This window comes from Sinocyclocheilus grahami, unplaced genomic scaffold (assembly GCF_001515645.1).
Source record: "Sinocyclocheilus grahami isolate Dianchi unplaced genomic scaffold, SAMN03320097.WGS_v1.1 scaffold7.1, whole genome shotgun sequence".
Classification (NCBI taxonomy): domain Eukaryota; kingdom Metazoa; phylum Chordata; class Actinopteri; order Cypriniformes; family Cyprinidae; genus Sinocyclocheilus; species Sinocyclocheilus grahami.
In genome coordinates this window covers 1,152,357-1,167,342 of record NW_015505186.1, presented here as the reverse complement: position 1 = coordinate 1,167,342, position 14,986 = coordinate 1,152,357, and the positions used below count along the sequence as shown (strand labels likewise).

Here is a 14,986-nt window from a genome sequence, read left to right as displayed (position 1 = left end):
ATGAAGTTCTCCAAAATTTCTTGGTAAACGGGTGCAGTGACGTTGCTTTTCAAAAACCACAATGGACCAACACCAGCAGATGACATTGCAGTCATCACAGACTGTGGAAACTTAACACTGGACTTCAAGCAACTTGGGCTATGAGCTTCTCCACCCTTCCTCCAGACTCTAGGACCTTGGTTTCCAAATGAAATACAAAAATCTGAAAAGCTGAAAAGAGGACTTTTGGACCACTGGGCAACAGTCCAGTTCTTCTTCTCCTTAGCCCAGGTAAAACGGCCTGTGTTTCAGTGAAGTTCACTCAAATTCTTGAATTGATTTTGCTTGACAATCCTCATAAGGCTGCGGTTCTCTCGGTTGGTTGTGCATTTTTTCTTCCACACTTTTTCCTTCCACTCAACTTTCTGTTAACATGCTTGGATACAGCACTCTGTGAACAGCCAGCTTCTTTGGCAATGAATGTTTGTGGCTTACCCTCCTTGTGAAGGGTGTCAATGATTGTCTTCTGGACAACTGTCAGATCAGCAGTCTTCCCCATGATTGTGTAGCCTAGTGAACCAAACTGAGAGACCATTTTGAAGGCTCAGGAAACCTTTGCAGGTGTTTTGAGTTGATTAGCTGCTTGGCATGTCACCATATTCTAATTTGTTGAGATAGTGAATTGGTGGGTTTTTGTTAAATGTGAGCCAAAATCATCACAATTAAAAGAACCAAAGACTTAAACTACTTCAGTCTGTGTGCATTGAATTTATTTAATACACGAGTTTCACAATTTGAGTTGAATTACTGAAATAAATGAACTTTTCCACGACATTCTAATTTATTGAGATGCACCTGTATATATCAATATTTAATATATTATCATAACATCTTAAATATATACACATGCATGTGTGTGTAGTTGTATATACATAATAAATATACACAGTAGTACACACACAAATACTTTTATTTTGGTTGCGATTAATCGTTGCCCAGCAATAATATATATATATATATATATATATATATATATATATAAATACAAATATATATATATATATATATATAATACACATACACTACAAATATAAAATATTTAAGTAATGTAAGCTAGATAGTTTATATGTGATATGATTTTGTTTTTATTTATATCGCAGGATTTACCTTTATTTTATCATACATCAGAAAAACACTTCTTTCTTGCCATTATTTTTTATTCTGCTGTCTGTTTTTCTTCCATGAATTAAAGCTGAACAGGGTGATAGTGTTGAATACTAACAGCACCCTACGTCCCTACAGACCTCAACTAGATTATGAGGCCTAAACCATGGGAGGCCACAACCTACATTAAACTTCAGACAGAGAGATGTCTTTGTGTGTGTCTGTGCTTGTGTATGTGGGAGGGGGCTCTGTCTCAGGCGAATGCAGTGTTCTCTTGTTTAACGCATCTCACTTTCTAATTTGCCAATTAGCCGGCTAGCAAAGCACAGAGCAGAGGCCATGTTTTATTAATGTGGCTTCGAATGCACGGCAGTGAGCTCCTGTTTGGGGCCCACACTGCCTGTAGCTGGACGAGAGAATGTCTTGTTTAGGAAGCGTGATATGATGGATGCATGCGCTAAATCCACTGTAAGTATATCAAGCTGATGTTATGAACGCAAACCATGTGGCGCGTGTATCTTCGTCTGGCTGCTATTCCTAGACATTTACTGTTTTTTTTTAACTCAATTCAACTGGCATAATTAGGAAGTAAACGATGGGAAGCGTGCAGTTCATCAAAAATGAATGCTTAAGCCAGCAAACGAATCAATTGTAGACCTTTAACGGCTACTCTAAACACTGAACAGTTTGTACATTTACCTCATAAAACAACCGAATGCTGGAACCAACTGCGTAGTTGATACACGCTGCATAAAGTATGAAATATTTCCATGGAAACACCATCTCTTCTGTTTACCTCCACACTTCCTGTGTCGCGAATAGACCAATCAGGTTGCAGTATCTAGCGAACAGTGCTGGGAGTTGTAGTTTATGTGAACACTGAGCATACGTAGTGCGTATAAATTATTTACTATCTATCTATCTATCTATCTATCTATCTATCTATCTATCTATCTATCTATCTATCTATCTATCTATCTGTCTATCTGTCTGTCTGTCTGTCTGTCTGTCTGTCTGTCTGTCTGTCTGTCTGTCTGTCTGTCTGTGGTGCGCAAATGCAGGCCTACATCCATTATTATTACTATCTTCATTTGAATATATTTTTTCTAGTGCTGTCAAATAATTAATAGCGATTAATCGCATCAAATAAAAGTTTATTTTATATTTAATTTATGTATATATAAATACACACATACAGCATATATTAAAAAAATATTGACATGTATATATTTATGTTCATATAATTTATACCATATTTAAATATATTTAATAAATAACATATTTTTCTTAAATATATACATTAATGTGTGTGTATTTATATATACATAATAAATATACACAATACACACATATAGCCTATTATGTAAACAAAAACTTTTATTTTAGATGCAATTAATCGTTTGACAGTACTAATTTTTTCATATAGTATTTTGGTTATATTGTATTTGGCTACAGTACAATGACAGTATAAAAGACAATTCATGTTAATAACCTGTTGTTTTAGTAATATTGCGTGGGCCTTATACAGGAAAATGTACAAGCCGTTTTAAATTTATACTGGGGTCCTAAAAAAAAAAAAATACCCCTAGCATATTTGATCTAGATTAGTCTTTCTCAGTCGTGACTTTGCTTGTAACCTATGGGTTAAGTTTCTATATAACTAACTAAACATACATTTGGGATTTGACCAAGTGGCACATTTTCTCGTTTCTTGTGGCACACATAAATAGGTTTCCTCTGCTTTCCGACCAGGCGAACAGCCAAGGCGACCTGCAGCCGAACGTAAGTCTCGTTTAATGCCGATAGGGGGCCAGCGCCCGGCACCGCCGCTAATGAACCGGAGATGCGCGTGCAGGGCCCGGGGTGTTCGGTACGGGCTGCACGGAATAACGCCAGTGGAAGAGGAACCGCGGAGGTGTACACTCGGCAGCGAGGGGTACGGGGAGAGAGAGAGAGGAGGGGGGAGATGGTGGGAGGGGTCTGATATGGCAGACGTCACGGCTGGTGTAGGGGAGTATAGGCTGTGTTGTCAGCCTGGTGTCAGTCTGATGAAGATTGGCATTCAGGTAAGCTGTCATTCATTTTCAATGTCAGAGCGCGGAGCGGGCGAACACTCCAGCGTGTTTTTCCTCCCTCGCGCTCTCATTACAAAAGGCAGGACATTATTCATACAGACTGGCCGAGGGCTGAGGGGAGAGAATGATAGACAGAGAGAGAAAGTGAGGGAAAGAGAGAGAGAGAGAGAGAGAGCGCGCGCGGGAGGGAGGAGGAGGAGGAGGAGGAAGAGAAAGAGTGCGATAGAAGGAGGGAGGAAGAGAGGAAAGACGGGAGAAGATGCCGTGCAGTTTGGGGAGAGCAGAAGAGTCTTTCTGGATGATTTTGTTTGGACTTGTGAAATGTGGTGGTAATTTTGAGTCGACATTCATGTTGGGTTTTAAACTAATTTAAATGCCGAGATCCCTGCTGGGATCTTAATTGATGATTTGTGTCACGGGACAAGCTGCCCAGGGGCAAAACTGCAAACACAAAATACTCAGACTTTATTTGCATATTCCCCTTCTCCACATTACGAGCAAATTACAATCTGAGGTTCAATACTGCAGGACCCGGAGCTCTTTTGGTCTAATCAATAATAAAATGACTCAGTCGCCCTAAATGAGGGAAGTGAACTGAGCAAAAGGAAGATTGTAAACCAATTGTGATGCTTCTTGACTTGCATAAAGCTATTTCGAAAATTGTCTTCCATTCTAATGCATCGTTTTTGATGCCAACCATAGCACTAATAATTCAAATGCCCATTTTTCTACAGGTCTCATTTGGATTTTCAGATCTTACACATGTTGTTTGTCTGTTGACAGTTAATGAGATACTCTTGTATCTGTGCAAAATAAAAAATGCATGCTCAAATGAGAATTATTCATCAGCCTGTAGTCTGCTGGGGTCTTGCGTGTTCAAGGTGAAGCAATATGAGGCTACATTGTTCTTCACTCTTCTTAGATGCACAGAGACAGAGCTGTGTTGTTACAGGCTTCCACCGCTAAGCCTTTGCTGATCCTGATGGCTCTCGGAGGAACGTGGGCCTGTTATTGCTGTTAGACGGCTGTGCATCCAAATGACCTCGCTGTGCTGCTCTTCTACCGCTAGGCACAGCGGTCAAACTCCTCTCCTGGGATCTGGAGGTAGGGGAAGGATTTGCTTGATTTACATGTGTGCAGGCACTTAACGGTCACCCGTAGCCTGGTGCTCACATCACAGGCCGTGCTGTTTTCATGTCACCCTGGCCTTGGAGAGAGACGTGGCATGATATGTTGGAACTGACGTTGATTTGATTTACGAGAAGACACAGACTTGAAAATGCCAGTCTCCAAAAAAGAAGCGATGATCTGATGTTTACAAATGTGATGAAGTCGTCCTTTGGTGTGCATGTCAGCACTTGTCACGCACTTAAATAGATGTCGCCAAATGACAAATGACTTGATGAAAATCTGCCCTTGACTATCCTTATACTCATGTCTATATATCTGCAACATTTAAAATGGCTTTAAAATTAATTTAAAATATTAATAACATTTTTTAATAAAAATCAGGAATATTTAGCATTAAAACTGTTGCATGTAACTTGTCCCACACAGTTTGTACTACACACATGAGTGGTACAGTACTTGAAATTGTTTGACTTATTGAGGAGAAGTGAGCTAGATCTTATTTTAGTATCACTGAGATATTGTTATAGTTTGTATTACAAATTTGAATCAGTTTTAGTTAAAGTTTTAGTAATTTGTTTTGTCGCTTTTAGTCATTTATTAATATATGTTTTCATAATTGTTTATTTCAGTTTTAGTTATTTTTGTACATCACATTAATTCAAATGAGTAAAGTTGTTTATATTTTATTTCAGTTAATGTTTATTTTATTTCAAGTAAAGATTTTTTTTTTACTTAACTATAATGACCCTGCCTGGCAGTTCATCAAACAGAGTCTATGTGGGTCCTTAAAAAGTCATAAAAACTCTTGAATATCCTAAATGGTATAAGAAAAGTCATAATTATCATTTTAAGAGATCTTGAATTGTAAAGAAAAAAAACAAGAATTGCGTATTAATTTGTATTATTTGGTCCGTAATGTTGTTTAAATCATTGTTTTTACAGTCATTAACAGTAATTTTATTTGTGCACATCTCGAAAATGTCTTAAAAGCCTTCAGTTTGATTTTAATTCCTGGAAAAAAATCTGCTAGATTTCCATTGCAGGAGGGACCCAATCCAATTCTATAAACCAGAATATCATAATGTGATTTGTGGGTGGGATCTTTTGAATTTGACCAATGAGTATTGAGCAACACCTTAGCAACTGCACACCAATGCCCTGACAGCCACCTATATATTGCAGTGACTTTTGAACTGGCAGAACAATGTTGCTTTAGAGAAAAACATAGGTAACTTTTGTTTTTCTTTTTATATATATATATATATATATGTTTTTTGCTATTATTATTATCTCATGCAAATGACAGACAAAGTTGTTCATAAGAACAAAAATAATTACTTCACCAGGATCAAAAGCAGAGTCAAATTAGCAGCAGCTTATTATTAATTCTGAATTTAAAAACCTTGAACAAGACTGTAAACCTCCATGTGCCTTTGTTCTTATCTCTAGTGGAATGCTGATAATCCAAATAAATGTACTCAGCGTACACTTCTATTTCTGAGTACTTTCTCAACATAGACAAAGGTTGAAAATATTTTATTTGAACTCTGTTTGAGATCAAAGTAGGAAAAAAAACCTACCCACGACCAATTCATATCCCCCCCCTCCCCTCTAAATATATAAATATATGCATGAGTATAATAACCAGTCAAATTAAAATAATGTGCTAGAGGCAGGAGAGTGCTTGACTAAGGTTGAGAGAGAATGATGTTTAATATTTTCTTTATTAGAGTGAGCATGAGAATTGTAGTTCTCACATGTTTTACACATTTCATATGTTGGTGTCATTTGGCGTGACTGGAGAGAGATAGATGTTCTCCTGCGGTGCATTGTGTGCATTTCGCTCTCCTGTCTTTTGGAGTGCGGCGTTTTTATTAGAGCTGAAATAGTGCATTGAATTCTCATCTATTACTGTAAAAGCCATCTTCTCCGAGAGTGGCATCTCGCTCCGTCCCGTTTCAATGACATCATTCATAAAGGCATGTTTTTCTCCCATTCACACTTCCTGCTCTGTCCTCTGGAGCATTCAAACACAGACCACCATTGATTCCAACCACCTGATTTCATTTGGACCTTTGACACTGGGCTATATCGGAGTTTCCTCTCCCGCTGATCTATTTGTGCATCTTTTGTTGTGTTTCGAACAGAACCCCCCCACGTTTCCATCATCCTCTTTCAAGCTCAGAGCCATTGAAAGCCATTGATCGATAGCTGTATGTGTGCAAAATGCCTGTAATGGCGTCAGTACATGACAGAATCACTTAACAGCAAAGACTGAGTTATTCTTCCTTTTATTAATGCATTGGAATGGTTTTCCTTATAGAGATGGTGAGTGACTCCTGAATAGCGTCTAATTCACTTGCTTTAAAAGGATTATTAATGCACATCAATCCAGATAAATGGATCTGAGTTTTATTTGCAAAGTGGTCTGTCTCAGCTAGTTTTATTTGCCTGTTGATTTGCAAATACCGTTAGGAACTATTTTTTTTGGCTTTCTAATAAAATGCGTTAGGACGGAGCAGCCTCTGGGACGTCATAAAGCACCTGGCTTCCCGGTGGCTTTAGCCGCAGTCTTTGATTTACAGCTTGCAAAAGTTTTTCTTCTTGGAAACTGTTTTTATTTTTTTTCCTTTCAACTGAGACCACTAATTCCAGTTTAGTTTGGATATTTTAGGGGCTACTGATCCTTTCAATAATCCTTTAATGGTATAAATCTATAAAGAGATCTGTAAATAATATATATGTTGTGTATATATAAAAAATATTATGTTTTTTATTTTAATTTTTTCAGATTTTTGAGAAAACGTACAAAAGCCCTCAACTAAACACTTGCACAGCAAAATTTTCCTTAATACACTGAAAAAAAAAATGGTGTAAGAAACAAGTTTCATTGACAAATTGATAGTAAATTTTGCAAATAATCACAAAGAAACACAAGTAACAATCTGAATTAAACTCATTTTTGAAGTAGAAAAACTTTCTTGATTTATTCATAATGTTTAAAATGTGGCTAATAAGAATCTGAAATTATTGCAGATATTTTAAAAACAAAATATATATTTTCAGTTTTATTCAAATTGATTTATTTTAGTATTAATACTTTTTAATATGTATGTATTTCTTTTTGATAGCTGCTGAAATACTATTTATATAAAAAAAACACCAAGTTGCATGGAATTTTAGGCTTTTTAAAATTATGTTTAGGAGGGCAGAATGCAGACAAACTGCAGTAACCTGTTTTCCATAAGTTAGGGGGAATGGATTTGGGAATGTGTGGAAAGCTGGCCTACAGTGACTGCTCTTATCTCAATGGAGATTCGTTTCTGTATTAATATTGTATCTCAAAATAGCTCCATGAGCAAAATGATACAGGAGTTCTTATAGTGTCAATAAAAACATACTTTTCTCAAGGGAGGCTCTCAGTGTTATTGTACCACACTGGTTGCAGAATAATCTTGTCAAGTGTTGTAATGTCCTTAAATTATTTATTCTAATAAGTGAAAAGTGATTTGCACAATCGCTGTGCAATTTAGTGTTGAAAAAGTTGCTAATTCGTCTATTATTTATCTATTTATATATGTACTTGTTTTTATCAGTCCAACAGTGCGAGTGTTCATCATTATATGTGAATTCCTCAGAGCTCAGTGCTGTTTAGCGCTGCTGGTGGGTGATATCTGATACATCAGTATAAGCAGCACGATTTTAGGCTGCGGGGTGCTTTGCCTTCCTCGAGCACATGAGAGATTTCACACACACGCTCGCACACACCAGCTGCTTTATTGCGTTCGTACAGTATGTGCCGACAGTTTTGGGAAAACCTCATGTCATTTCAGATTTAAGAGGTGGTTGCAGTCGCCAACAAAAGGCCTCAACAACATATTTTTGGCTTTCTAATGGATGTGCTAAACCACATATCGCTGCTTCTTGCTCTGGTTTGTTTTTAGGGGCCCCATAAGGCTTAAAGTTGTTTCCTTTAAAGTGGAGTGTAATACATATACCCTAGTCAACATTTAAAGTGGATCAAAACCTTTCATCGAAGTTGTCCTAAAACCTAAAACCAAAATGCATTCTTGTCTTAGGACAACGTTGATGAACCTTCAAATGCTGACTGAGTGTGTTCTGGCTGTAGTGTTTGGAAATGTCTTTGAACATTAAACAATCTTTTATTCCCAAAGCAGTTCCTTCACAATAAATGAGCACATTACTGCAGCGTTTCCCAACCGTTTTGGTCTTATGTACCCCCACAGCCTCATCAGCAAGACTCAAGTACCTCTGCATCAACACCAAACTAGAAGAGTTTTTCTTTTCATTTGTATTATACTGGATATCTTCCTGAATTAAAATTAATGTTATTAGAAGGCAAATCCATATTTTTAATTTTGTCTTACATGCGAGTATCACTTCAAATGAGGGCTGATCATCCCAGATAAGTGTGTGTGTGTGTGTGTGTGTGTGTGTGTGTGTGTATAAAAAGAATATAAAATATAATTAACATTAATTATATATTTTTAAATACATTCATATCTTGGTTATTATTAATTATAAATATAAATATTTTTTAATAATAATACACACACACACACACACACACACACACACACACATATATTAATTAATTAATCAATCAATCAGTAATATAAAATGTATATACTTACACAGAATAAATAGAAAATATATTATAAAGTATAATTAACATTAATTGTATATTTTATTAAATACATGAATTTAATTCATTCTTGGTTATTAATTAATAGAAATTATATGTATAATTTTTTTAATAAAAATATTGTGTGTGTATATGTATGTGTGTATATATATATATATATATGTACTCTCACACACACACATAGAATAAATATAAAATATATTATAAATTATAATTAACGTTATTGTGTATTTTATTAAATACATTAATATTAATTAATATTAATTGTATATTTTTTTAATAAACAATATTGTTTTCCATATAATATTACATATATATATTACTATTAAATATATTAATATTATTAAAATTATTTAATTTTAATAATTATTATAATTTTTTTATATATATATATACTGTATATATGCATGCATATATTAAATATATATTTTTATATTATTAAAATGTATATATTATATTATATTATATTATATCAAAAGCCATCATGTTTTTCCACTTTTTCTTTGCAATGCACCTTCCCCATTGAAATGAATGGATTTTCAGTGAGCTCTGATGCAGTGTAAACTCTACTGTGTAGGTGACCTTACTAAATTGACTAGTTGATGATCTTACGGACAGACGCCTGTACTTCAGTTTTCTCCAGCTGCTAGCCGTGAGACTTCTGGTGACTGTTCAATTGAAAACTTAGAGGGAGATAAATATAGCAGACGAAATTGTGCCCCGTTTTGGGTGAAACTCTAGAAACGGATGGTCTTCGGAGAAATCATTACTTGCCATACGGGGGATGATATTAATGCGAGCCCGCAAACACTGGGTGCGATAACAGCCAGGAGACTGATCAGCGATGCATCAGCCATTTATCGACCACAACTGCGTGGAAAACAATCTCGTGCTCCCTGACTGTTAGAACTTTATAGCGTTGCCCTTCAGAAAGGACTGATGACAGCTCTGAGCTAAAAGTGAAACATAAACAGCTGCTGCCCCAGAGTGTGGGGGAAATGTAGACGCATGCATGTGGCGCTCTGCCATAGCCGGGGTAGGATGACACAAGTTTTTGGTAAGAGCGAGGACAGCGAATGCCCTCACCGTTAGGGAGAGAAGTTGGGGATGTGCACCCAGGTGGCTAATGCATCCTTGCCAGATTTGGAACAGAAGTGCAAAGCAATGCGCAGAAGGTGGCAGTAATGCAAAATATGGCATACACCTGCCTTTTATATCTGCGTCGTGTCGCTGTCCACAGTTCTGCTTGTCATATGCACTCTAGAGGTATTTGTAAACCACCACAGACACATAATACTGCTCATCACACCTTTTAGCTCTGCTGACTTTAGCAATAAACACAACTGGCCTGAGCAAGAGCGAAAGGGTTAACCTTTTCCTTCCCATTAGAAAAGGAGGGTGGAAAAACAGAGTGAGAGGTCATGGTGAATGCATAGGGTAGGGGAATTCCTCCCTGTCCTTCCTAAACCTACCAGCATTATCAGAGTGGATAATACAGCTTCAGTGGTAGCGGAAAACCTGATAAATGGTACTTTAGACTAAATTAAAAGCTAGAATAAATATCAAGACAAGGATATTATTGACATTGTGGTGGAAGGATTTTGTTTCTGAAATGTGTTAAACACAATGAACAAAGTAGCTGTTGCAATCTCAAAGCAGGAATTGGCATACACTGTCATATACAGTACGTGCATTTTTTTAAAAGAAAACTGAGCTACTGCCAGTAGGAGCAACAGTGTAAAGACAATTTTACTCAGCAAGTGAGTAAAACTTTTTATTTTATCTTATAAATTAAAAAGTCAGTAAACATTTTTTTTTATTGCTTTTTATTTTATTGAAGATTTTATTGATGTGAAATAGTGAAACATACTGTAATCTTAACAAACAGGTTTGGAGCAGTGTTATTTTTGTTTTATTTATATACTTATTATTATGTATTATGTATATAAAAAAAATTTATGTTTTGAATTGGCTTTAAATTTTTTGTTTTCAGTTTTATTAAAATTTTTGTTAAGGTGTTTTTTTTTATTTTGCTATGAAGAAATATTTCTAATATTATAACATTTATTTTTATTTCAGTTTCATTTTTATTTCAGTTAGTAATTTTACTACAACTCAAACTTTTCTCAAGCTGGTAGCTGGCAAGGCAACATTTAAATTTTTATGAAATGTTTTTTTAGACATTTATATTTTATTTATTCTTCAAAAATGTATTTTATTTAACTCAAACAGTAAAGCACGACACTAGCAATGTCAGTGTCATGGGTTTGATTCACAGGGAAAGCAAGTCTTGATAAAATGTGTACCTTGAATGCAGTGCTGCTTTGGAATAAAAGCATCTGCCACATGCATAAATGTAAAATACTTGTATGCCTATTACCTACATAAAAAATAGCTTCCTGGGGACAATACCAAGATGGCCGCTGAGTGAACTGAAAGGGACTAACTCATCTGGTGTAATAGTATTGACAGATTACTGAAGTTTGTTACCGCCTCAGTAATGCAAGAACGCATGTACGTACAATAGTAGTGCACACTTATAATGTATTAGCACTGATGTTTGCATACTTGATTTACTGGCCTTAGACTGCACATATGTGTTTCCATGAGCATGCACGTGTGTGTCTCATCTTGTGTGTAAGTGACAGACTCATGAAAATCATCTTAAGCCAGGGAATCTGCTGAAAGCTCAGTGCCTGACTCTCCCGCGTCCCAGCTCTCATTCCTGAAGTCCCAGGACAGGAAGCAGAGCGGGCTGCAGGCCTCAGAGAGTGTCTGGGTTTGGGCAGATGGGAGCTGGAGTTTGGCTGAAGGCCAGAGAGCTTCGGTGAGTGGAGAGAAACGAAACAGCATATGAGCTCAGGGATGCATATTCCACACAGCAAGGTGATCATCAGCTTTTGTCAATTCAGTTTTAGTAATAATAATGTTCATTTGTAATATTTACAGATAATTTTGGTAAAAAAAAAAAAAAGCGTTTAGTCTCTTTTTTTTAATTATAGGATGGGTAATAAGGAACAAGTATTTTCAACACTGATAAAAATAAGATTTTTTTTTTTAATATTAGAATGATTTCTAAAGGATCATGTGACACTGGAGACTGGAGGAATGCAGTTTTGCCATCACATGAATACATTACATTTTAAAATATATTAAAATAGAACACAGTTATTTAACATTTTAATAATACAGTATTTCACAAAATTACTATTTTTACTGTATTTTTCATCAAATAAATGCAGCCTTGATGAGCATAAGAGAGTAGTGTACATGTGTAAAAATACAGTTTTAAAATCAGTATTTCTGAAAACAATTATGAAACAATGTTTACATTAATTTATTAAAATATGGCCGTTATGATGCAATCTAGTGATGCTGTGTCATCATCAGCTTTATAAAAATGTATGATTCTTCCATTTAGAGGTCGGCGGTTTTACAGGTTTTAAAGTTCCCATAAACTCTTCTCCGAAAGTCTGAGGAAAATAAAAATTTCATGGTGAGGTGGTGTGCCATTTAAAAGATTTAGAAGGATTTGTTTCGGATAAGAGCCTGGATCTACCTGTCTCATTGCTACGCCTGAAGATATTTTTAGCAGTTAAGTCTTTCTCCTGTTTGGATTTCCGTAGCTTGCTAATGTAGAGAAGACTGTGGCAAATATTCCAAGATTCAGATGGAGCGAAATGTGCTGTGCACTGAGTGGGAAAGTGTTGTTTTGACACGGAAAGTACAGCGTATACTTCATTAAGCGCTAATGTTGTTTTGTGAGTTTGTGCGTCGGTCTGAAAGGTAATAAACTTTTGCTTCATGCAGCATGTGCATTTGTTTTGTTCTCAGTGTGTATATATAAGCTTAATGTGTCTGCGTGGTGCTTCATAGTCCTCTTGTTGTGTCTAGCGCGGCCTCCTGTGTCAGCTGCATACTGGTTTAATGTGAAGTTTAAGCCTCTCGTGACGCCAACTAGAGTCTAGTTACACTAGTGGGAATACCTGCTATTGTCCACTAAATCCCTTCTAATTCCCAGGAATTCTGCTTTCATTCCACTCAACCTCCTTGGTCCTGTCACACTTCCATAAGTTACTATAAGTGATCTTAAAGAGACTTTCCACCATGATGCCTTTTAATGCTATTGATAGTTTTTAAAAGATAGAACTCAACATGTCAGGCTGTGTGGTTTTAAATCTAACAGTATTATTGTGAATTCAGGGGTTCCACAGGGCTGTGTGTTATCACCTATTTTATTTTCTGTATATATGAACGAAATCAGGTGTGGTATCAATGGCCACTTTTGAAATATGCTGATCACATGGCCTTGGTGGTTTGTATGAGTGATGAGCAATCCGTGGTTACTTATAGAAAATTTGTTGATTCTATGGTCCTCCGGTTCCTAGAGAGTTTGCTGCAGTTAAATATAAGTAAGACTAAAGAGTTGTGTTGTGGGAGGTTTCGTTCATTTAACACTGATCATCCTTTATCTGAACCACTTAAGCTGTGGGGGGGGGGACCTTTGAGACCTTTTCATTTTTGGGCACTGAGATTGATAAGCATCTATCTTTTACACAGCAGGCAAATAGTGCCTATAAGAAAGCTCAACAGTGATAATTATCTTTTTTGAGAAAGATAAAAGGCTTCAATGTAAGACAGGGCATCTTAACAGCAGTGTATCATCCTGACAGTTGTTATTAAAATTTTAGAGGTGTTTTTGTGGATTAATTGTGGTTTGGTTGTTGTTGTTGTTGTTTTGTATTGTGTATATGTGAGCCTTTTACATAAGACAAATGTCTATCACTGGTTGATAGATAATAAAGTTTTTTGAATCTTGAATCTTTATATGCATTGTTTTTGGCAATGGGCTTAGTTGTGCTTGCCATCCATATTCAAATGTTACTATTTTATCAAATTTTAATAATTTTGTTATGCCAAGTCACAATCTTCTGATAAAGACAAAGAGGCTGTCATTCTTGCAGACGTTTTTGACGACTGCTATCAGGCGTTTCTCGCTGCAAAGGGCTTTTTCATATATTGCGCAGAAATACAATTACGCCCTAATGTTACACACTTTATTAGAGGAGAGACACATGGAATATGAATTGTTCCATGGTTGTCATGGTAACAGGAAGTTCTAAACCCACAGCAGCAAATGTTGTTCTTTCAGTCTTTGAACAGCTGGGGGGCTGTTACTGGCAAGGCATTGTGGGTAATTACCACCTAAGCCTTGCACTTCTCGGGTCAAAATCAAGAGGATTTAGAGTTTGAGATGAGTCATGGTGTTTAACATGTGTTGATCTAATGACTGCAGTAGACTGTGTAGTCATATTTATTGGTCACACTTTATTTTAAGGTCCAATTCTTTCTATTAACAACCATTAACTACAACGTTTACCTCAATAAACTCCTAATTTTGGATATAGAATATGGTCATGCAGAATATGAGCTTTATAAAGTACTAATAAACAGCCAATATGTTAGCATGCTAATCAGTGTTGGGGAAAGTTACTGTACTTTTAAAAGTAATGCATTACAATATTGCGTTACTCCCTAAAAAAGTAACTAATTATGTTACTTAGTTACTTTTTATGGAAAGTAATGCGTTACATTACTTTTGCTTTACTTTCGTGTTACTTTTTAAATATGAGCAGGGCTTGATTGTTTTTAATATAAGAAGTTCTATTTATAGCAAATGTAAAAGCCCTTTCACACCAAAAAGTGTAATGAATAAACCTCAGGCTGAAGGAAAAGTAAATTCACATCTGTATCTGTACAGTAGAATGCAGGAGAAGAAACACTCTTCAGCAATAAAAAAACAATGAAACACAATTGTTAGTTTATCTAAAGTCAATTTTGCTTATTAGTATGGTTGAACTGGATCATCAAAGGTCAGCAGCAAAGACATTGGTTAATAAAATGGGATTAGATACATTTGTGTTATTTAACATATTTAGTTATTGCAGGTTTGTGTCATATTCTGAGTTTG

The 14,986-nt window shown here is 35.9% G+C and overlaps 1 protein-coding gene across 2 annotated transcripts in view; it reads left to right on the top strand.

Moving 5' to 3' along the window:
- Window positions 1–1,550: 1,550 nt before the first annotated feature.
- The window catches only part of LOC107588673 (pbx/knotted 1 homeobox 2), a 71,753-nt gene continuing 58,317 nt past the window's right edge, over window positions 1,551–14,986 (top strand). The window contains exon 1 of one of the 2 annotated variants that reach the window (XM_016276889.1): window positions 1,551–1,611. The gene's annotated coding sequence lies outside the window, so the exon portion shown is untranslated. Of the gene's footprint in view, window positions 1,612–3,153; window positions 3,210–14,986 lie in introns of those variants that run through there. The other variant, XM_016276880.1, reaches the window with a different exon arrangement.